The sequence below is a fragment of the Microcaecilia unicolor genome, chromosome 4, assembly GCF_901765095.1.
Source record: "Microcaecilia unicolor chromosome 4, aMicUni1.1, whole genome shotgun sequence".
Lineage (NCBI taxonomy): Eukaryota > Metazoa > Chordata > Amphibia > Gymnophiona > Siphonopidae > Microcaecilia > Microcaecilia unicolor.
Window position 1 is genome coordinate 115416493 of NC_044034.1, and position 23937 is coordinate 115440429.

Below are 23937 nucleotides of genomic sequence, written 5' to 3' on the forward strand. Positions count from 1 at the left end.
CAAATGATAGTAGTCCATATACCACAGTTTTATCTATTATAGTAATCAAATGAGCTTGTCATGCATGTTCAGAGATGGATGCTGTAGTCAAAAACCGTGAAGAAATTCAAGAATGTGTTGGATAAGTACAAGGGTTGCCTAAACAGGAGGACGGAAACAAATCATGGCTGTGGAGGTATTATATTGGACAGGAACAGTTGGGAAGTAAGGCCAGTGCCGGACAGACTTCTGCTGTCTGTGTCTTGCAAATGACAACAGACGGGTATGGATTAGGGAACTAAAGTCAATGCCGGATGGACTTCAATGGTCTGTATCCCACAAAATGCAACAGGTGTGGAATAGGGAATTAAAACCAGTGACGGATGGAATTCTACAGTCTGTGTCTTGCAAATGACAGAAGACAGATGAAGATCATATCCCCACCCAAACACCAGCTTCCCTAACCCTCCCGATATAACATCCGAGCCTCTGAAAGCTCACAACCCCCTACATAACACCAGACCCCCGATAGCATACAACCCCTACCCCAGTGAGCAAAGACACACCTCCCTGGGAGACCCAACACATGGTATTCTCTCCCAGACATATCCTCTGGGGCCCAAGTTATTCAAATCTGTTCCTTGACCCACAAGCCCCCCCATCCCTGACCCAGTCTTTGGGCTTAACAGGGGTCTCTAGTGTTTAATGGAGTAGAAGCGGTCCACTCCCTTCCACCTCCTGGATGTTGAGTCTCCAAAATGGCCGCTGAGACTTCTAGCAGTAATATCACAGTATTGCTGCCAATAGTCAGGTTTTCATATGTGGCCCCTCATCAGTCCCTTTCCCCCCAGTTCTACAATTAGACCCCTTCTACCACTCATATCCCTTAGCTGCACCCTCTCTCTTATCCACAGCTCCAAGGTTAGCTCTGAACGCACTTGCCAACATTATTGACAGCATCAGATCCCCCTTTTTTACGTGCCCAGCTCTTTTAAATGCCCTGAGAAGCAGCTGAATATATATGCCTTTTTTCTCTTACCTGTGCATAGGAATTGAATTTGGAGATCAAGTACTTTTTGTATCATACAGGGAGTACTCACTTTCTGGTTTTGAATGCCGAGTGGTGCCAGCATACAGAGGCATCATAGGACAGGCAGAACAGTGAAAGCAAAAACCCGAACGTCTACTACTGTGCAGGAGATTTAGAAGTGTTGAACAAGTAGGAGAAGAAGTCTTTTTCTAGGAGTAGGGCTAGGGCATAGGTATGATGCTGGAGCTGGGGGCTGACATTGAACTGAAAAGAAATTTTGGTGCCCTTACCCCCCCTCCCCCCACAAACATTCTGACATCTATGACCTGAACCAGCCCACAAGGTTTCGGGGAGACTTAGCCTGCTGAAGCCTCTTATACTGGGTACCTATTTTGAACTGCAGTTTTTGAATGAATATTTAATTCCACTTTCCTTTTAACTGAAGCTCAGTCACCTTTGGTAGTGTGAGGATGGCTGTTTCAAATTTCAACTTGGGGGAAAAAATAGAGAATAACATCACAGAAGACGACAATGAAAAGAGTGTCAGTTTAGGAATAACATGTTAATGTTACAAAGTAATAAATTGCTTTAGAAATCTGCCATCCTTGGTGATAATTATCAATGATGTTATAGAATGAACCAATTTAAACTCATAGCCATAGAAAGAGCATTATGGGATTAATTTAATTCTTCAGCATTTCAGAATCCCTAAATTTTGTCACCTGTTATAAGTAATCTGGATTATAAAATGATGCACTGAGTGTATTCATGTGATTAGTTAAATTTAATAATGTGGATCAGTATCTGTTGGCATTAGGCGGAACAGACCCCAGTCATTTTTATATCACTGTGGTACTAAATAGAAGGCATTTGATATTGTTTAAAACTGCAATAGTGCAATAAAATGAAGAAAATGTCTTCAGTGTGGAATAACTAAGCCCCTCCTTAAGTAAATTCACTGACACCCTTTTGAGGTTTTGATGTTAGAATCACAATAGGATGTAGCAATGAGCCCAAATGTGTTCACTTTTGTTGTATTTCTTATTGTGGTACTAAATAGAAATAAAATAAAACATAGAGAAGAAAATAAAATGATACCTTAATACATTTTTATTAGCCTTCGAAGGTAACCCTTCTTCTTCAGATCAGAAATAAGCAAATGTTGATAAATAACAGTATATATATATAAGTGAAATATCAAAACATTCCAATGACAGCCTCACAGGAAGAGGGTGGGGTGGGTAAGGTGAGAAACACTTGAGCTGGGTGGATGAGAGACAGGGAGATACGCATGGTGATAAGAGGGTGACAAAGCAGTAGAATTTTATGATTTATAATGAGCTAGAAAACCCAGATCTTTGTTAAGTCATGTCTGGTGGGTGTCAAAATAGTTTAATCAATCTGACTTCAAAGGTCTTACATTCTTGGATTGTCTTAAAGTTTCCTTTTAGTATTTTCACCATAAAATCATTGATGCAGTGTTCTGGTTTTGTAAAGTGCTGTTCCACAGAGGTTATATCCCGGTTGGCACTGGCATTTTTCATATGATGTCTATGTAAATTAAATCTCTTCTTTAGCATCTGGCTTGTTTCTCCAATATAGCAACTTTCTTCACACTTTTTACATTAAATGATATATACCACATTGGAAGATGAGCATGTGAAGGATTCCTTTATGTTTGTTTGTTTGTTTGTTTGTTTATTTATTATTAGGATTTATTTACCACCTTTTTAAAGGAATTCACTCAAGGCAGTAAAAATAGATCAAACTTGAGCAATAGACAATTACAGCAGTAAAAATATTCAAAAACAATACAAAGTATGGCATGATATACTATTTACAATGTCAACACAATGTAATAGAACATTATAAGTGATAGCGAAGGGTAAAGCAAAGATGTAACATATAGAAGGGTAAGAAAGTAGGAAGAGTTAGAAAGTAAGGTGATTGATTTAATATTTTTCCTTTGTGAATGACTGTGGGATCATGTGAAATGTTTTGGCATAGTTTGTAGCTGGATATATTGCAAGGATGTGTGACACTCTCTTCTTTTTGAGTTTCTATCGGGAGCTTGCTTCTCACTAGTTTGTGTTTTAAGTTGGGTGGTTGTCGGAAGACCAGCACTGGTGGGGATGGGAATATCTATTTCAGTAGTTCATACTCCTGGAGTAGTGGCTGTAGATCTTTTATGATTCTTCTCAATTTTTCTAGCTCTGGGTTTTATGTCACTACAAGGGGGATTCTATATGTGACTTTCTTTTCATTGTATTGTAATAAGTTTTCCGTGGGTATTTTAAGGGAGGAGGCAACATTCTTGGAGATTATTTTGGGGTTGTAGCCTTTTTGTTTTAAGGATTGATTCAGGATTTTGAGGTGCTTATCTCTGCCCCCTGGGTCAAAGCAGATACAGTGGTACCTTGTGGCTTGGCTGTGTATAATGGATTTGTTTTTATATGTGAAGAGTGGAAGCTGGAGTTATGGAGGTGACTGCATTTGTCTGTATGTTTACTGTATATAGATGTTTGTATATAGCCATTGCTGATGTAAACTTTGGTGCCCTAAAAAATGACTTTTTCTGAGCAATAGTCAATTTTAAATTTGATTGTAGCATTGTATGTGTTGAAAGAACTCTAAAATTGTTTTAGAGCTTCTTCCCCCTCAGTCCAAATCATAAAAATGCCATCAATATACCGGTAGTATTTTAAGGGTTTAGTCTGATATGTATTCAAAAATGTCTCTGCCATAAAGAGGTTAGCTTGTTGGGGTGCTGTCCTGGTGCAAAACAATACTGTATGTTTTTTTTTTAATACAGGAGAATAAGATCTGCCATGCTGGATCAGATCAACAATCCACTGAGCCCCTCACCTTGACTCTGACAGTGACCAGTCTAGGTTACAAGTACTCAACATGGTCCCAATGGCTAGATTCACATTCTGAAAGGATTTCTGTGTGAAATAGTACTCTGCATTCCTAACAGTGGTCATCTGGACCCCCAGTGTTAGACGAGAAGAGAGTCATATTAAGTCCTAGATTGCTAGAAGGCTTACTTCAAGAGGGTTCACATTGTTCAAGTTACTGCTAATGGTATATGTTCTGAAGGATAATCTGTTTACACAGTTTAATAAAGAAGGAATGACTTTTAAAAAAGATGATAAGTAATCAAGTAAAGGCAGTCCTATTAGGAAGTCAGGATATGCACGGTAAAGAGGAAATATGGAATAACAATAACAGGATGAAGGAGTAAAGGAAAATGTGGCTGTCTTCAGGAAGACAGGCAAAATTATCAGGAAAAACAAAGGGAGGCAGGGAAGGCAGTGAGATAAGCAAAAGCTCAATGAATAAAGCTGTTGTTAACAGTAGAAGATACTTTTTTGTTTAGATACCTGAGAAAGAGAGAGAGAGAGAGAGGGGGGGGGGGGGGGGATACTGTAGATATAGTATTGAGGGTTGGCAGGGAGGGGCAGTACAAAAGGTTGAAATCTTAAATTTGGCTGCTCGTTATGTTGTGAGAATGGATATGTCAGTCCAATCAATATTCAAACCCTGAACGTTTTCTTTAAAAAGAGGGTTGATTGCCGTGGACTGGAGAAGAGACAGGTAGCTTTTCAGATTAACTTTGGTAGTGGGCAAAGCTATGAAAATATTACTAGCAAAACTACCTTTCAGTGAGTGGGGAAAGCATACATAACATGGCTCATGGAATTCTTTCCAAACCTTCTGCATGTAAATGTATGTGCGTATGTATTTATGTATATACATGTGTTTGTGTGTGAGGGAGTGTACATGTTTATATATGTCTGTGTGTTGATGTTAGTGTGTGCGTTTATTGTGTCTGTGATCAAAAGAGGAGATGAAAGAAGACAGTTATGTGTATTTCCTTAATCACTCCTATTTAAAAGGTGCTAAGGGCTAGATTGTATATATGGCACCAAAAAAACCCAGAACTGAAAAAAAAGCACTATTCTATAAGCCATTCTTAAAGTTAGGCACAGTTTATAGAATAGCGCTTACACCTGGGAATTGCACTTAACATTAGGCATGGCCATTTGCACCAACTGAAATGTGGTACAAATGTACACGCCTAAATTAGGCACATATCACAATGCATGTCAATTTTAGGAATGCCCCCATTATGCCCATGACCCTCCCATTTCTGCACCCCCTTTTTCAGATTGTGTGTAAATTTTAGGCATGTAATGTTTACTAAATCTAATTGGTGCCAATAATTGCTTGTTAAAAAGCTAATTTTTGGCACTAATTAGCTCATTATTCAATTAAATTGCACACACACACAAATTGGGTACACGCTCAAATTCACGTACACAATTTTGGTGACTTTTGTAGAATTAGGGGGCAAGTGGACCTATGCTAACTGCAAAATTGTTGGTTAGATATAGCAGTTGCCATGAGCTAGCTGCAATATACTCTCCAGGTCAGTTCTCCACCCTTGTCCCACCTAATTACACCCCCTGAACAAAAGGTGCTTAATATACAAATTAGTGCTAATTGCAAAACTAACATAAACACAGTTACAGCATTTTCTGGTAGCAGGTTAACGCACACCAATTCACATGTTAAATGTCTAACAGATTTTAGTAAAAGGGCCCCTTCGTGTAATTCGCTGGATTTTATATCATATTTTTTTCTTGTGTTTTCTGTAAACTGTTTAGAAAGGGTTATAAAAGCTCTTTAAATAACATAAATAACTCATCATCTGTTTGGTTGTACACAACTGAGAATTGGATAGGATAGGCAGCCTATAAATGATTTAAAATAAATATTGAAAACACTGAGTACTGCATATTTAAATTTAAAAAAAACTTGCCAATTTAAACTAAAAATATAGCTGATTTTTTTAAATTATTATTCCAGATGGAATATTAAGATGGTTTACCGCCTGGAAAAAATGTTGAAGGAATATGTTGCTAGTCATGAAAGTATTTTGTTTTGCTAGAATATTTGTGTAATTTGACCTGCTAATTGGCAGAAATCCACAGGCAAGATGGTTGGCTCTTAAGAGAGCAACACCATTAGAATCTGCAAATCTGAATTAAGCATCCAGTTTCTTGTTTCTATTTCATTTTTTTTGAATCACTGGAAATATGGTTGCTGTGTTTTGAAATATAAAGCACACTTTTAAAAAATCAGATACAATGTAATTGAAAAACAGTCTTCATTTTTAAAAAGGAACATTTTGGAGTCTAAGAAGTGAATAGCATCAAGGAAAATAAATTTAAAGCATTTAGAGAAATATGTTTATCCAAAAATATACAAGTGCTGGTACTAGAAACCCAGTAAAGACCCAGACACAACCTAAAATGATTTATGAGTGACTCAGTAGTAATGTCTGTAAGTTTAAATCTTCCTCCAGAAATAAACTCAAGCTCTTTTCAACCTCTCTCCTCCTTTCCTCTTTCCCAGTACTCGCATCTGTTCTCTTCATAGAGATTATCAGAACTCTCAGGGGGGCACTTGTCTATGAAGAGAAAACCATTTTACCAGTATTAGGCTTTGCTGCTAGTACAACATATCCTCACAAGGCATACACAGTATCTTGCCCTTTCTGTGCCTGCAGAGTATATATTTTTAATTATTACTATTATACACAGTTTTAAAATTCAAATCAAATATTGTACGAGTAAGTAATCAAATAGTAATACATGACATTCCACTAAGGGGCAGAACTAATAGAAATAAAAAAAAATAACAATTCTGCATTTCCAAAGGAGGCAGAACAAAAAGTGAAAGCTATAGAGACAGCAAGAAATGGAATAAAGAAAATAAAGCAATATAATGGTGGATCTATGACCCTTAGCCCTATCATAATATGCAGGTAATTTATTCAGCCAGCTATCCCTTCAATCATTTGATGATCCCTAATTCTCTTCATTCTTTGAATCTTAAAAATCTCTAACTACAGGAGCTCAAACATATGTATCAAACATCAACAAATATAATGTACATTTAGAAGAAAATTGTATGATGCAGCTTTCTGGCACACCGCAATTTATTTTTATTTATTTATTCGTACTTGTATCTCACAATTATGCAAAAATTAGTTTTGGTTCAATGTGACTTACATTTAACAGTTGTTAGAGATTACATTGATTCAATTACATTTACAAGGTTGTATGATGCTGTGTTTTATAGTGGTTGGTAAGATAACTCTTAGTGTGTATGGAATAGTCATTGGGTTTCTTGAGAAGGTATCTCTTAGTTTATTTCTTAAATGAATAGATGTGTTGCAGTTAAAGGTTGTGTTGTGTATTGCTGTTCCAGAATGATTAGTACTTATTTTACTAATAGAATTTCTTGTAGAGGTAGGTATTTAGGTCTTTTCTGAACTGGAGGTAGTTCATGATGCTTCTTATGACTATGGGAATTGAGTTCCACCGTTTTGAGCCCAGGTAGCTAAATCCTGCCATTTAGGTGGACATGGACGTTTTTTCAGTTGGGCAGGTGAAGTAGTAGGTAACCTCTGGTTCCTGGGTTTGCATTTCTTGGTGATAGTTTGATCATGTCTAGCATGTAAGTCCAGTGACATGCCAAACATTATTTTGAAGATGATTGTGCTGGTTTTGAAAAATAGTCTGCCTTGATCAAGAGCCAGTTTAGCTTTATGAGTAGTGGGGTTGCTCTATCATATTTCTACTTTATGAATATCAATCTCACTGCTGTGTTTTGGATGGTCTGCAATAATCATAGTAGTTTTCTTTGAAGCCTACTTTATATTAGTCTAGTTGGGACAATATCAGTGTCTTTACTATAAGACGGAATGACTGTCTGGGGAAATAGTCTCTGATTCTTCTGTATGCTAAGAATGATTCCTAGTATTTTTATTTGTGTTTTGATTGTGTAAGATTGTTGATCTATTATGAGCTTTTGGTAAGTAGTGGGATTGTGCTGGCTGGATAGAACCAGAAGTTTGGTTTTGTCTCAGTTCTATGTTTGACAGTTGTGGTCCAATTTTCCATGAGGTCAAGTCCTTTTTTGACCTTAACCAGTATCTCTATGATGCTGTTATTGAAAGATACATAGATGGTGACATCGTCTGCATATATGAATGGGTGTTGTCAGCCACCACTCTCGGCCGCGTAATTGTCACTCTCCCTTATCCGTGCTTTCTGCTTCTGACTCCACACTCGTCAGTGCAGTTCGCTCTCATTGCCACACAGTTCCGCTAGCAAGGCGGTGCAACACAGTTCAACTTGCCAGTCTTTTGAACAAAGTTCAGCTAGTCAGGCTTTAAACACAGTTCTGCTAGCCAGGCTTCAAACACAGTTCGGCTAGCCAGGCTTTCCAACAAAGTTCAGCTAGTCAGGCTTTAAACACAGTTCTGCTAGCCAGGCTTCCAACACAGTTTGGCTAGCCAGGCTTTCCCACACCGCCCTCTTCAGCAAGGCCTCAAAACAGTTCAACTTAGCTAGGCTTTAAACACAGCACAGCTTAGCCAGGCTTTAAAGATCCACCACCCTCATTTACCTCTTGACATCCACCCACCGGATCTCTCCTGACCATTCTTCTTTTCTTGATACTTTTGGGCTCCTCTAGAAGTCACTCTTCTTCTCCAGCAACTTCCTCTACCACCTCCATTTCCTCTTCCACCCCTTCTCCTCTTACCTGCTCCAACTCCTCCCATTCCATCTCCTCATTCTCCTCACCCTCCCTCAGGTGTTCCACCCTCTCCTCAGCTGATTCCATCTCCCAATCAGACCATCTCCTTTCTTCTCCTGCGGCTCAGGTACTCGTTTGTCCTGATCTCTCCTATTCTTCCAGGCAGTCTGAAATCTGTGTTCTCTATGCTCCTGCCTCCTCCCCTCTTGCAATGTATTCTGGGATCTGTAGTTTTTCCACTCTGGCTTTTCTCTCTCCCTCCCTGCATTCTGGGCTCTGTGGTTTCTCTGATACAAAAGCGCCACGTCCCATCCGATTTCGGCACCAGCACCAGCGAACTAGACCAGGGACTCACTGACTCCTCTATCACACCAAAGTCCAGCATTTCCCTCACCTGCTTGATTATTTCCTGCTGTTTAACTGGTGATAACCTATACGGTCTCTGTCGCACCACCTTCTTTTTTTCTGTAATAACATTATGAGTTATCAGATGTGTCTCACCAGGGCAAGACGTAAGCACATCTTGAAATTCTCTCAAAAGAGTCTGAATCTGTTCCTTCTGTTGCTTCTCTAGCCATTCCCCCACTACTGGCTCTTTGGGGCTAAAGATTTCTGAGATTTGAGGCCCTAAGTCTTCTTCTTCTTCCTCCCATACCTTCCCCACAAAGACCTTTCTCTTCATCCAAGGTTTCAACAAATTAACATGATAGGTTTGATTTTTCCCCCGTTCATTCCTCACTTCATATGTCACGGGCCCCAACTGCCTCTTCACTGTACAAGGTCCCCTCCACCTACTAGTAAATTTATGAGGACCATCTGGGATCCTGACCAGAACTTTATCCCCTTCCTCAAATGACCTTTCCTGAGTCCCTTTATCAAACCTCTCTTTCTGATACTCCTGGGCTCTCCTGAGATTTTCCCTAGATAACGCCCCTAATCACCGTAACCTCCCCTTTAAGTCATACAGATATGAGACCACTGTCTTATCTTCCTGCCCCGGTGGAACCCACTGTTCTCTTACCATGTCAAGCACCCCCCTCGGAGCTTGCCCATACATCAACTCAAAGGGCGAAACCCCAAGAGAGGACTGAACACATTCTCGGCTCACATATAGAGCAAACTGCAGTAGTTGGTCCCAATTTTCATAGTGTGAGCCTAATCCTTTCCTCAACAAGGTCTTCAAGGTTTTATTAAACCTTTCCACTAGCCCATTAGTTTGGGGATGGTATGCCGAGGTGTTAATATGAACAATACCAAAAGCTTCCCATACTTGGGTAAGTGTGCCCGACCGGAAATTCGTTCCTCGGTCAGTCAATACTTCCCTAGGAAACCCCACCTCACAAAACAGCCTAAGAAGCTCTGCTGCAATAACCTTGGCTGATAAAGTACGCAGAGGAACTGCCCATGGGAATCGCATAGCCATATCCATGATCACCAGAATATACATAAACCCCCTGGTGGACCTAATAAGTGGGCCTATAATATCCATAGCAATTCACCCTAACGGAACCCCAATCCGAGGAAGCGGATGTAAGGGTACTGGCCCTGGCCCTCTCTCCGCCACCTTCTGACATAACCCACAGGAATCACAGTAAGCCTCCACCTCCTTATACACCCCAGGCCAATAAAAACGACCTAGCAGTTATTTTAAAGTGTTCTGAGTTCCTTTATGTCCTCCCAATGGGTGATCATGGGCTACTCGTAGTATCACCTCCCGAAACCCATGAAGGACTAATAATTGTTTCACCAGCGGCTCCCCTTCTCTGGCTTTTGTTACTTTAAACAATAAGCCCTTCTCAATAATAAAAGCTGGTCCCTGTGTCCTTCTCCCTTCTTCCCTGGCCCTCTCCCATGCATACTGCAGCATAGGGTCCGATTCCTGTTCCTTAAGAAAAGAAGGAAACTGCTCCAACAACTCCCCTGGCCTTTTTGGAAAGTCCTCCGTGTGCCTCATTACTTTCAACATCTGTGCTCTCCCCCGCCACATAGTTTTTTTACCCTTCCTTCTCCACGAGTCTTCCCGGGCCCCTCTAACACATCATCATGAAAGGGAAATATCTGTGCTAATCCCTTCCCTCTATCCTTCTGCTCCCTCTCCTGAGCCCTCGTAACCACCAACCCCTCCTTCTCCCTTAAACAGTGAGAAAAAGAAGGCCAATATCTTCCTAAAATAAGCTCCTGAGGAAGACGGGGTAAGATAGCCACCCAGACCCAGTGTCTACCCAAAGGCCCTGTTATACTAACTCGCTACAAAGGGTACTTAGTTACCGCTCCATGCACACACTGAAGGCCTACCTCTTGCCTCTTCTTGTTCAAACACCCTTTCCCCTTTCCTTTTATTCTCTCCCACAAACCCTGGGACAGCATCGTTTGATCAGCTCCTGAATCTAACAAACCAGTGACCTTGACCCCCAAGATCTCTACCGTCTGTTTAGGCTGATCAGCCACTGAACCCTGAGAATAAGAGGTGAGCCCTAACTTCGAAGCACAGTCCCTTCTCAAGTGCCCTTTGCATCCACACCTATAACACACCCTCTCCTCAGTAGATGAAGGCTTAGACCCCAAGCTTGACTGCCTCCTTTCACCCAACTGACCTCCCTTTTCACCACAATGCTGGGACTCTAAGAAATTCTCCATACTCCTGACTACTTCATCCAGGGTCCCACATCCCTTCCTCACTAGGTCCACCCTAAGAGCATTAGGAAAAGCTTCTAAAAATTGCTCCAATACTACATCCTGGAATACTTGATTAACTGATCTCTTCTCTGGTTCCAGCCACTTGCCCGCTAAATCCAAAGGTTTTGCAGCAATGCCCTAGGTGTCTCCCCCTCTGTCCACCTCCACTCCCGAAATCGCCTCCTATAAGTCTGACGATTTAGCCCATACCTATCCAGAATGGCTTCTTTCAGTTTCACATAATCAGCTATTTCCAGGGTAGGAAGAGCCCGAAAAGCGGCCAGAGCCCTCCCAGATAGAGCTGGCGCCAACCGAATGGTCCATTGCACTTGGGGCCAGCCGGCTGCCATAGCCACCCTTTCAAACGCTCCCAAGTAATCCTCAATATTGTCTGAGTCAGTTAGCTTACCCCAAGGCAGCCAGTTTACCCCAGGAAGCACAGCAGTCCCCGCTCCTTCCTCCACACGGACGGGCCTCAAGTTCAATCCTGCTCCCTGCAGTCCGCCTCCACTACGCAGCAATTCTTGAAATAAATCCAAAAGTGGCTGCTGCTGGGCTCGGGAAGCAGCTAACGAATCCTCCAAAAGTTGATGAGCCATTTCCTGCTGCTTCTGAAATTGGTGTGTCATAAACACAAACAGTTCTTTGGGATCCATCTTGTCCACTGGCTCCACGGTATCTGAGGAAAAAAGAGAAAAACAGCCACCCAAGTGCGGACTTTCACAAAAAAATATTTTTTATAATTCACAGGCACTGTGCCTCCCCGTTTATTATATCCTCCCTCACCTCCTCCCTAGGTACCCTTTACCTGGGTAGGCGAGTAATGCGCCTTTGTCAGCATTGGCCCCCTCAACGGGCTTCAGGAATCTCCCGGACACCACCATCTCGCTCTGGTTACTTGACGGGTCAGGTCTGGAATTCCCTCGGCCTTCCAGAGGCCTCTTCTCCTCCACGTGAAGGTTCACTGTAATCCCACCACTGCCACCATATGTCAGCCGCCACTCTCGGCCGCGTAATTGTCACTCTCCCTTATCCGTGCTGTCTGCTTCCGACTCCACACTCGTCAGTGCAGTTGGCTCTCACTGCCACACAGTTCTGCTAGCCAGGCTTCCAACACAGTTCGGCTAGCCAGGCTTTCCCACACCGCCCTCTTCAGCAAGGCCTCAAAACAGTTCAACTTAGCTAGGCTTTAAACACAGCACAGCTTAGCCAGGCTTTAAAGATCCACCACCCTCATTTGTCAACACTTTACCTCTTGACATCCACCCACTGGATCTCTCCTGACCATTCTTCTTTTCTTGATACTTTTGGGCTCCTCTAGAAGTCACTCTTCTTCTCCAGCAACTTCCTCTCCCACCTCCATTTCCTCTTCCACCCCTTCTCCTCTTACCTGCTCCAACTCCTCCCATTCCATCTCCTCATTCTCCACCCCCTCCCTCAGGTGTTCCACCCTCTCCTCAACTGATTCCATCTCCCAATCAGCCCCCTCTCCTTTCTTCTCCTGCGGCTCAGGTACTCGTTTGTCCTGATCTCTCCTATTCTTCCAGGCAGTCTGAAATCTGTGTTCTCTACGCTCCTGCCTCCTCCCCTCTTGCAATGTATTCTGGGATCTGTAGTTTTTCCACTCTGGCTTTTCTCTCTCCCTCCCTGCATTCTGGGCTCTGTGGTTTCTCTGATTCTCACAGTGTAAAACCATTTTTTTCCAGTTTCTTGCCAAATGGAGCCATCAGGAGTTTGAATAATTTTGGTGATATTGGGGAACCCTGAGGCGCCCCGCTTTCATGGAGCCAGGAGGCTGAAAAGTCATTGGACATCTTGACAAGGTAGGATCTAGTTCTTAGAAAACCACTGAACCAGGCTGCTTCTGCTCCAGTTATTCCTATGTTGTCGAACAGGGTCATTAGTATTGTGTAGTAGTAGTATTGACTGGCCTTGGCTTATTATTCTTCTGAATTTTGTGATCAGGGTGGTTATGACTGTTTCAGTGCTATAGCATGGTCTGAAGCCTGATGGAGAACTGTGAAGGACCAAGTAGTGTATTACGTATTCCATTAATTGTTGTGCTACTAGTCCATTGTTTTTGTCAGCAGTGGTATTGATGCCACTGGTCTGTAATTAGTGAGTTCACTGAACTTTCTGGTAGCGTCTTTAGGGATTGGAGTAAGTATTATGATGCCCTTTTCAGAAGGGAAATGACATTTTGAGAATATGTATTCTATGTGTTCAGTTAAGCCTTTGATGAACCACTCTGGTGGGTTTTCCATCATGTAGTTTGGGCAGCTGTCTAGTAGGCAATTGGTGTATGCATATTTTGTCTGTAGTGCTTTAACTGAGCTGGTTGTTGGTATCTTAAAGGACGACCAGATTTCACGTTCATGTAGGAAATCTATGAGTGTTGTTTGTGTTGCAGCTAGGTTTGATCTTATTTGTATTATTTTTTCTTCAAAATATCATGCAAGCTCATCTGCTGTTGATGGTTTTTCGTTTGACGTTAGCAGAGCTTATGTGTCCAGTACGTCTTTCATTAGTTCATATACATTTTTTTTATGTGTTTTTCTCTTCTGGGTGCACGTATGTGCTATAGTATTCCACTTTGGCTCTTTTTATGGTGTGTTTGTACTTGCTTAGGGCTTTCCTCCATGTGGTTTTGTTCGTGTCTGATTTGTGTTTGGATCATTTTCTTTCCAGTTTCCTGCACAGTTTTTTCATCTCTAACAGTTCCTCATTGAACCAGGGGTTCGGTTGTCATTTCCTCTTAGTTTTCATTTTGAGTGGTGCTATTTGATTTAGTGTGTTTCCACTTAGTTTATCCCAGTTGCTCATGAATTGAATGTCAATGGGTATTATGTTTGTTTGGTCATTCATCACTGTTGACCAGAAGCTATGGTTGTCCTCTTGTCCTCTGGTTATGGCAGTGTGTGGTGTCCTTGGTTCTCTGTTTTTCCATTCTCTTTCCATTGAAGTGTGTTTGTTATGGGCTGATAATGGCACCTCTGCCCAGTTATGATTCTCTATTATATGGTTGTTATTGGCTAAGAGTCTGTAAGCTAGTATGTCTAATTGGTGACCTTTTAGATGAGATGAGGTGGCTGGTGCCATTTTGAAATTCCATTGGTTCAGGAAGTTTGTTAGAAGTCTGGTGTTGGTGTCATATTGCTTATCAAGGTGTAGATTGATATCACCTAGTAGCAGGACATTCAAGACATTTGTGCATATGTTTGATATGAAGTCCATGAAATTGTCTTGGACAATGGACCACCTTCCAGTTGGGCAGTAGGAAAATATACTGCAAAATCGATCAGTTAATGTTGAGTTTGTGATTTTGCATGCCATGATTTCAATTGCAAAGGATATAAGTTCAGCTATGGTTTCTGCTGTAAAGAAGGGTTTGTATATTAAGGCTACCATGTCCCCTTTCTTTTTAGTTCTGTTGATGTGTGTTATTTTATATCCTGGTAGGCATAAGTCAAGCAGTACTGGGTCATCTTGCATTTGCAGCCATGTTTCTGTTATGAATAGTATACCTAATTGCTCGGTTTCAATCGATTCTCTAATTATGGCTGACTTGTTAACCGCTGATCTCGCATTTATATAACCTATAGGAATGAGTACATATGTATCAATGTTGATGTTGGTGTACTTAACAGTCAGTAAATGTCTGTGCATTCTAACTTTTTTGATGTTCTGGCTATTGCGATTGTTATTTGTGCTTATATTTTTAGTATTCGTTAAGATGTTGATCTCTGGTTTGTTTTGGTTTTTATAGTATGGTCTTTCCAGTTGGTGAGGGGAGTGTCATCATGCTGTGATAAGTACATGGATTTTGTTCCATACGTTGATTGTGGCAGCTTGTAACCTCATTATCATGCAGTAGAAAAGCCATGATCTAATATTGTGGACATGTGGTACAGTGGCGGTAATTAGGGGTTAATTGCCGGAGCCACCAGTGGTCTACCCAAGTCACTTAATAAACTTGACTCTATTCCACAGTTTTTTCCTTGATGCACAATGGTGCAAATTGTGTATTATAAAGACTGAGACAGAACAGGCAACAAAAAACTTGTGACAGAAATCCGATCTATCGTATTTATGGGGTCCCACAGTCAATTGGAGCTGGACACAGAGACCATAAAGAAAGAGTGTTTGCCTCCCTGTTATTAAGTAGGGTTTCTCTTTCAGGCTTGCTGCTCCTCCATAGTCAGTCATGCAGCTGTGAAGGGAGAGTTTAGAGTTGGCGACAGGCCACAGTGTAGCTCTCATTTTCATAGATTTGTTAATTTCATTTGTTTGCTTTTTTGAAGGAATTCATTTCTTTTTCTGAATGTGTATCTTTTTACACATATCTGGGCCAATTCTAATATTCTGCCCAAAGATAATTGATGTTTCTAAAAAAAAAATATGTGCAGGGCAGCATCCGTATCATGATGGAAAGACAATGCCACTAGTAATATTGTTCTCCTACTTCCAAGAATCTTCTGAAAATCTGGATAAAACCAGGCTATCTATGACAAGTTTTCAACTGGTGCAATAGCCTCTTATGTGTTCATCCGCCTTGTAACTCAATAATGAGAGATTTCAATTAGCCCAATACTGATTGAGTAAATCTGTCATTGGATGTACAAGGGACATGAAGGTTCCATGTGCCATATCAACCGTTTTATTGAGCAGCTGGTCCTGGACTCATTGGGAGGGGGGCACTATATTAGATTTAGTCCAGGGATACTCAAACCTGTCCTAGGGGTCCATAGGTCAGTTGGGTTTTCAGGATATCCCTCTTGAATATGTATAGGAGAGATTTGCATATAATGGAGGTGACAGGCATGCAAATCTCTCTCATGCATATTCATTAGGGATTTTCTGAAAACCTGACTGGCACATGGACCCCCCAGAATAGGTTTATGTACCTCTGATCTAGTCTTTACTAGTATGCAGGACTTGGTGCAAGAATATAAGAATAGCCATACTGGGTCAGACCAATGGTCCATCTAGCCCAGTATCCTGTTTCCAATAGTGGCCAATCCAGGTCAGAAGTACCTGGCAGAAACCCAACTAGTAGTAACATTCTATACTACCAATCCCAGGGCAAGCAGTGGCTTCCCCATGTCTATCTCAATAGCAGATTATGGACTTTTCCTCCAGGAACTTGCCGAAGGTGTAATTGTGGGAGTGCTGCTAGGCAATAGTGATCACGATGCAATCAAATATGTCCATAATTGGAAGGAGAATACTAAAAAAAATACAAAAAAAAAAGATTATCAGTGTTATTTCATTTTAAAAAGAAAACTAAGATAAAATGAAGACATTAGTACAGAAGCCCATTTTGGAAGACCAGATAAAGTGAATTCCAATTATTAGTCAAAATGACTGCTAGCAAAGTTTCATAGTGAGATGGAAGAGTCAGTGAAAGCCATAAGGAAAATGAAAAGCAGTTAGGTATGAGGTAGAAATAAGGCAGGCTAAGCAGACTTTGAAAAGATTGCTCACTGTAGAGGCAAATACAAATACTAAAACCTTTTTCAAGTATATTCAAAATAAAAGCCCATGAGGCAGGCAGACAAACTGCTGCAACACAAATTGGAAAAATGAGTGGAAAGTTGCAATGTGGTAATAGCAGAAAAAACTCAATGAATTCTTTGACTGTCTTGACTGAAGAGGATGTTGGGGTCATGCCCACAAAGGAAACATTCTTTGTTGGTGATTTGAAGCCACTAACGCAAATCCCTGTAAATCTAGCAGATATAATAGTACAAATTGACAATAAACTAAGATTTGATGGTACTGAATTCACTCTAGAGTTCTGAAAGAGCTTACACATGAACTCTTACTAGTAATCTTTAACCTATCATTTCGAATAGCAGTTCAAGGTGGCCAGTGTAACACAAGTTCTTAAAAAGAGCTCTAGGTTTGCCTGAAAACTATAGACTAACGAGCCTAGCTTTGATGGTGGACAGATGATACAAGCTACTGTATACTAAAGAACAAAGGGGTCAATATTCAAAGGGCCCTGTTTACTAAGGTACGCTAGTGTTTTTAGCAGGTGCTAAAAATCAGTGCTCGCTAATGCTAGAGACACCCATATAATATATGGGTGTCTCTAGCATTAGCGCGCAGCTTAGTAAGCATGGCCCAAAGTGATTTAACCAGCCAGGAATGGCTCCTTGCTGGCTAAATTGCCTGCTCAGGGATAACTGCTTATTTTCAGCGGCATTTAACTGGTTAGTACCGCTGAAAATAACCAGCTAATGCCAAACTACAAACCGTATATTATGGGGGCATTCTGGAGGGTAGAATTGGCATTTGGCTGGTTCAGTGCCGATATTCAGCATTTAACCAGCCAGGTTAACTGATTCGCTATTGTGTATTGTGTGTAGCTTTGTGCCTGGCTCATAAGGCTGTGTACACAGGAGTACTGACCTATTTGGCTAAGTTATTTTCTTTCTATATATGAGCACATCATATAGTCCTTCTTTCTCCAGCTCAGACATCATATGTGTAAACCACTTTGACCATTTTCTATAGTACAGGCAGTTTTATAGCAAATTCTAATAAACGTAATAAATAGGATTGCATAAAAGTCCTATCTGCTCTACTGATTTCCGAGTGGCAAATGAGAGGAAGCCCATAGGAATTGAATGGGATTACTCTCATTTGCCGAGCTGGGAATCGCTAGCTTAGTAAAAGAGGCCCTTTATGCGGTAAGCCATAGCCAGGTAACTGTTGAATATTGCACTTAATCAGCTTACCCCTGGATTCTATATATGGTGCTGAAAGTTGCGCATCCAGCTTTGGGCATGATTCTGAGATGCTTGCACAAGTAAATTGGATAATGAGCTCTGAACATCAATAATTTGGTGCTAACAACCAATTGATGTTAATTGGCTCTCATTAAAATATGTGTGTGCATCTGGATGTGCGCTATTCTATAAGACATGGCAGCTAACTCCCATGCTGTGTATCTCAGAAGAGGGCATGGCCATGGGCATGTCAGGGACATTCCAAAAAGCTGCATGCAGAATGACAGAATACTTCCTAACTGCACCAGGATTTACACCAGGTTTCTGCAAGCATAAGTCCAGTGCCCAGAGTTAGGTACAAGATCCATGCTAAATGCTATTCTATATAAGGCATGCGCCTTTTATAGAATAGCACTTAGGACTAGATTTCATATATCACACCTAACAAAAATCGGCACCAAAACGAAATACGCCTAGACGTACTTTATAGAATTAGTCTAAATTTCCGTGAAGTTTATAGAATAGGCCGAGCGCTTGTCTGTGCGACTAAATTTAGTCACGGGCAGTTATGCCAAATAAAACTTGGTGTAAATTTTGATGCCTAAATTACATGCAGACTGGGTGTATCCTGTAACCACACGCATAGATTTTAGAAATGCCCATGACCTGCCCATTCTATGCCCATGGCCGTGCTCCCTTTTCAACTATGCGCCTTAGAATTTACGTGCATCATGTTATAGAATACTCTTAGACAGTTCTGTGGGTAAATGCTAATTAATACCAGCTGAATATGGGGACCTAAATTACTGACAATATAGATAGACATTACTTAGGGGTCCTTTCACAAAGGTGCACTAGCATTTTTAGTGTGTGCTAATGATTAGCGTGGACTAAATGCTACAGATGCCCATAGAAATCTATGGGCTCCTTTTACAAAGGTGTGCTAGTGATTTTAGGGTGCATTAATCATTAGTGCGCGCTAAACTCTATCGATGCTCATAGAAATATATGGACAACTCTAATGTTTAGCACATGCTTATTATTAGTGTGCACTAAAAATGCTAGTGCACCTTTGTAAAAGGACTCCTAATGAGACAAGTCTTATCTTACCAATTTATTGTATTTGTTTAAATGTTTTAAACATATGAGTCAAGGTTAGATGGTTGATGTTTGGATTTTCAAAAGGAATTTGACAAAGTCCTTTATTAAAACCCCTCAAGAAATTAAGGAGTTCAAGGATAGGAGGCAGAACCCTTTTGTGAATTGGAAACTGTCTAAAAAAACAAGCAACAGAGAGTAGACCTAAATTGTTTGTTTTCCAGTTGAAAAAGGGTCATTAGTGCAGTGCCCCAAGGAACTGTAGTGGGACTTGTGTTGTCTCATACATTCATAAGTAATCTGGAGAAAGGATAAATAAGTAAGGTGACCAAATATGGAAGTCACAACATTATTCAATGTCATAAAAATGGCAAAGGATTGTGTAAAATTGTAATAAGGTCATGTGAGACTGAGAGACTGAGCATTTATTGGCAGATAAAAGGTGATGCATATAGTAATACATCAAGAGGGGAAGTAGCATGACCAACAAAACTCTTCCAGTGGAGCCCAGGAGATGGAGATAGTGTTATTGACTTTATTCCACAATGATTTAAATGATGATGGTATCTTAAATGTTAAAGGGTGTAATGACACAAAAAGCATCCATACTGCTGCTTTTATCGCTTTTTGTGTTATTGGACTCTTTAACATTTAAGATAACTTAATCAAAACCAAAGCTGGATATAGTTTTGGTGCATTTGACTTATAATCTTTTTAAAGACTTGACCTATGTTTAGTACCTTTTTGAACCATCTATTACTACATTTGAGTGTTATAACTAATATACAGACGCCTGAGGCAGGCACTATTACTGAAACATGTTGCCATGTTGAGTCTAATTCATTGTGGAGTAAGGTCAGTAACACTATGTTCATCTCCTTGACTCCATTGGAAGAGTTTTATTGATCACACTACTCCCTCGGTTGATTTGTTCTGCTCGTAGCGGATTTTGTTTCTCCACTTCGGTGGCAGATTTCTACAATGCATATAGTAAAACATAATCCCAACTAAAGATACAAAATATTGGGTTCTGAGGTAGGAGTCACCCCTAATAAAAAATGTTGGGGTCATTGTGGGTAAGTCGATTTTTATTCTGGTGCCCCACAGCTGCAAAAATGCAAATAGAATGGAGAACAAACTAAGAATACCATTATGCCTCTGTATAGGTCCCTGGTGTGCTCACACCTGAGTTTTTGTGCAGTTCTGACTTTCCCACCCTAATGAAGATATAGCAGGACAAAAAACGATTCAGAGGACAACACAATGATAAAAGATTGTGGAACGCCATGAAGAAAGGGGTGGAGTACCAAGAACAAAGGCAAAACAAGTTGGAACAATTCAGCTTAGAAATAGGTTGACTGAGAGGTTTATAAGATCACTAGTAAAAAAGGCCCGTTTCTCACACAAATGAAACGGGCGCTAGCGAGGTTATCCTCTGAGTTCCAGAATGGCTCCCTCCCTCCCCACCTCATCCAAGTTCCAGCCCCCCCTCCCTCTTCTCTGAGTTCTAGGCCCCCTGTCCTCCGAGTTCCAGGCCTCCCTTCCTCCCTCGCCCCCCTCTGTCTTCTCCGAGTTCCAGGCCCCCCTCCTCTCTCCTTCTCCTCCGAGTTCCAGGCCCCCCTCTCCTCCGATTTCCAGGCCCCCCTCTCCTCTGAGTTCCAGGCCCCTCCCTCTCCTCTGAGGTCCAGGCCCCCCTCTCCTCTGAGTTCCAGGCCTCCCTCCCTCCCTCTCTATCCACTGAGTTCCAGGCCCCCTCTCTTTCCTCTGAGTTCCAGGCCCCCTCTCTCTCTCTTCCGAGTTCCAGGCCTCCCTCCCTCCCTTTCATTCTCCAAGTTCCAGGCCCCCCTCTCTCTTCTCTGAGTTCCAGGCCCCCCTCTCTCCCTCTCCTCTGAGTTCCAGGCCCCTCTCCTCCCCTCCCCCAAGTTCCAGGCCCCCCTCTCCTCTGAGTTCCAGGCCCCCCCTCTCCTCTGAGTTCCAGGCCTCCCTCCCTCCCTCTTTATACTCTGAGTTCCAGGCCCCCTCTCTCTCTCCTCCGAGTTCCAGGCCCCTCTCCCTCCCCTCTCTCTGAGTTCCAGGCCCCCCTCTCTCTCCTACGAATTTCAGGCTCCCCTCTCCTCCAAGTTCCAGGCCCCCGCCCTCCCTCCCTCCCTCTCCTCTGAGTTCCAGGCCTCCTCCCTCCCTCTCCTCCGAGTTCCAGGACCCCCTCTCCTCCGAGTTTCAGGCCCCCTCTCCTCTGAGTTCCAGGCCCCCTCCCTCTCTCCCTCTCCTCCGAGTTCAAGGCCCCCCCTCCATCCCTCTCCTTCGAGTGCTAGCCTGACCTGCGCTGGCCGCCCTCTTCTCCCAGTCGTCTGCCTGGCCTTTGCCTTCCTGCGTGCCGCCCAGTATTTAAAAGTTGTTACCTCGGGGTCCGGCGGCAGCAGTGAAAGGTGAGCAGGCTCTGCACTTCAGCCTGCCTTCCCTTCTCTCAGCTCTGCCTCTGGTCCTGCCCTTGCGGAAACAGGAAATGAGGTCGGGAACAGAGGCAGAGCTGAGGGAGAAGGGAAGGCAGGCTGAAGCACTGTACCTGCTCGCCTTTCACTGCTGCCGCCGGACCCCGAGGTAAGAACTTTTAAATTCTGGGCGGCGCACACAGGAAGGCGAGGAGGAGGGAGAAGAGGAGAGGGAGGGAGGGAGGGGGGCCTGGAACTCGGAGGAGAGGGGGGCCTGGAACTCGGGAGGGGAGGGGGAGGGGACGATTCTCCCGTGATTTGTACCTGAGCGTTCTCTGGCTGGCTGGCGCTGGCTTCCCTGCCCTCTCACTGTTCCACTCTCTGATGCCATTACATTTTGACGTGAGGGCGGGGCAATGAGTGGTTATGGATGTTACAAACCCAGGCATCCAGAAGTAGAATGTTGGAGGTGCAAATTATTATATAGGATAAGTGGGGTGGAATGGCTCAAGAGAAAAAAAAGTTACTTAACCTTTCAAATGACACAAAAAGAAGAAGGCACTCCAGGAAACTAATGATTCACAGATTAAAATCAAATCATAGAAGGTATTTTTGCCCCCACTGCATTGCATTAAGATGTGGAATCTATTGCTGGGATTCAAATGAAATTTGGACAAGCTCCTGGAAGAAGAGTAAAAACAAAATTTAGGCAGATAGAGCTGGAAGATTCATCCTCACCCCATGAAATGAGGTATGAGAAATTTGGGAATTGTTTACTAAAATCTGGTAAAGTTATTCACCTACCCCCAGATTCTATATAGGTTACCCAAAGTGAGAATGGATCCCAGATCCGAATGCAAACTAATTCACTCAATTTAATCGAATAATGACCTATTTAGTGCCAAAAATTGCCTTTTTAACAAGCAATTATTGGCACTAACTAGATTTAATTGGTATTTATGCACGTAAGTTTAGGCACAGGATCAGCTTCTAAAATGTACAGGTGATCTGAAAAAGGGTGCATGGAACTGGGAGGGTCATGGGTATAATGAGGGTGTTCCTAAAATTAACACAAGTTGTTATACAACAATAGTGATACGTGTGTAATGTAGCACATACATTTACACCACGTTTCAGTTGGTACAAATGGCTGCTCCTAACTTTAGGCGTGATTCCTGGGCTAAGCACTATTCTATAAACCATGCCTAACTTTAAGCATGGTTTATAGAACAAAGCTTTATTCAGCACTGATTTTCTTTGGTGCCATATATAGAATATAGCCCTTAACATGCAGCATAAGTACTTTTGAATTTTGAAACTCATCTGTTTTGAATATTAACCCTGCAGGAATTTTTTGTTTGATCCACTAAATTTTAATAAATGAGAGAAGCAATATTTTAGCTCATATCATTAATTTTCCTATAAACACAAAGTAGAAGAAAACCCTTATTAAATAAGCCCTTTAGTGAACAATAATTTAATATTTTTCTCATATTTAAGGCATATTTATAACAATGTCGATCTTAGCTGTTCTACATTCACAGTTGAAATACATATGATAATTTGTAGAACTTTTCTCATGTAGTGTTAAATTAAGGCATGACCTTATTATTCATTACTAAACAAGACATGTAACCTTTGTTCTTGGGGAGTGTCACAAAAGGTTCTGATTCAAATCAATGCTTGTCTTTCTACATGAGCCATCAACATTTTGTGAAAGATACCTGATGGTAATAACTTTCAGGATCATCAATCTTCAGTGACATGTTATAGTCATTTAACATTTGCATTAGAAATCCTATGTGTCTGTTCATTTAAGAGCACCAAATATCACATGGAATCATACAATATCAAAGAAGGTTCAATTATGGTTAAAAAAACAAACAAAAAAAACCAAGCATATTTCTCCATATTCACTGAAAATTGTCTATCTTTTCATTGACTTTTGCTTTTCTTGTGGTATTTTAGATTTCATACAATAACTATTGCAGAGACCTTTCTCTCCGTGTTTTTGTTCTGTCATTATTACAGTAATACAGCACCAAAAATCTCACTAGAAAAAGGAAGCTGGTATTTTACAATCTAACTTTGTACTGTTTGGGATAGAGAGAGAGACTTCCTGGATCCAATATTTAAAAGGACTTATACAGTAAGAAGTGTGTACTGATAATATACATCATTTTTTCTAAATATTTTCTGAATTTAAAGGAATACATTTTATCTGTTCAAGTCACCATATTGGCCAGGACCCACATAAAGGAAGCAGATCTCCCCACCCCCCTCCTGATTCCAATACAATACACTCCTTCCTTCCTTCTGATCCCTCCCCCAAAGATCAAGAAGCCCCTTCCCAACACTCCAATAGACCCTTCTCTCC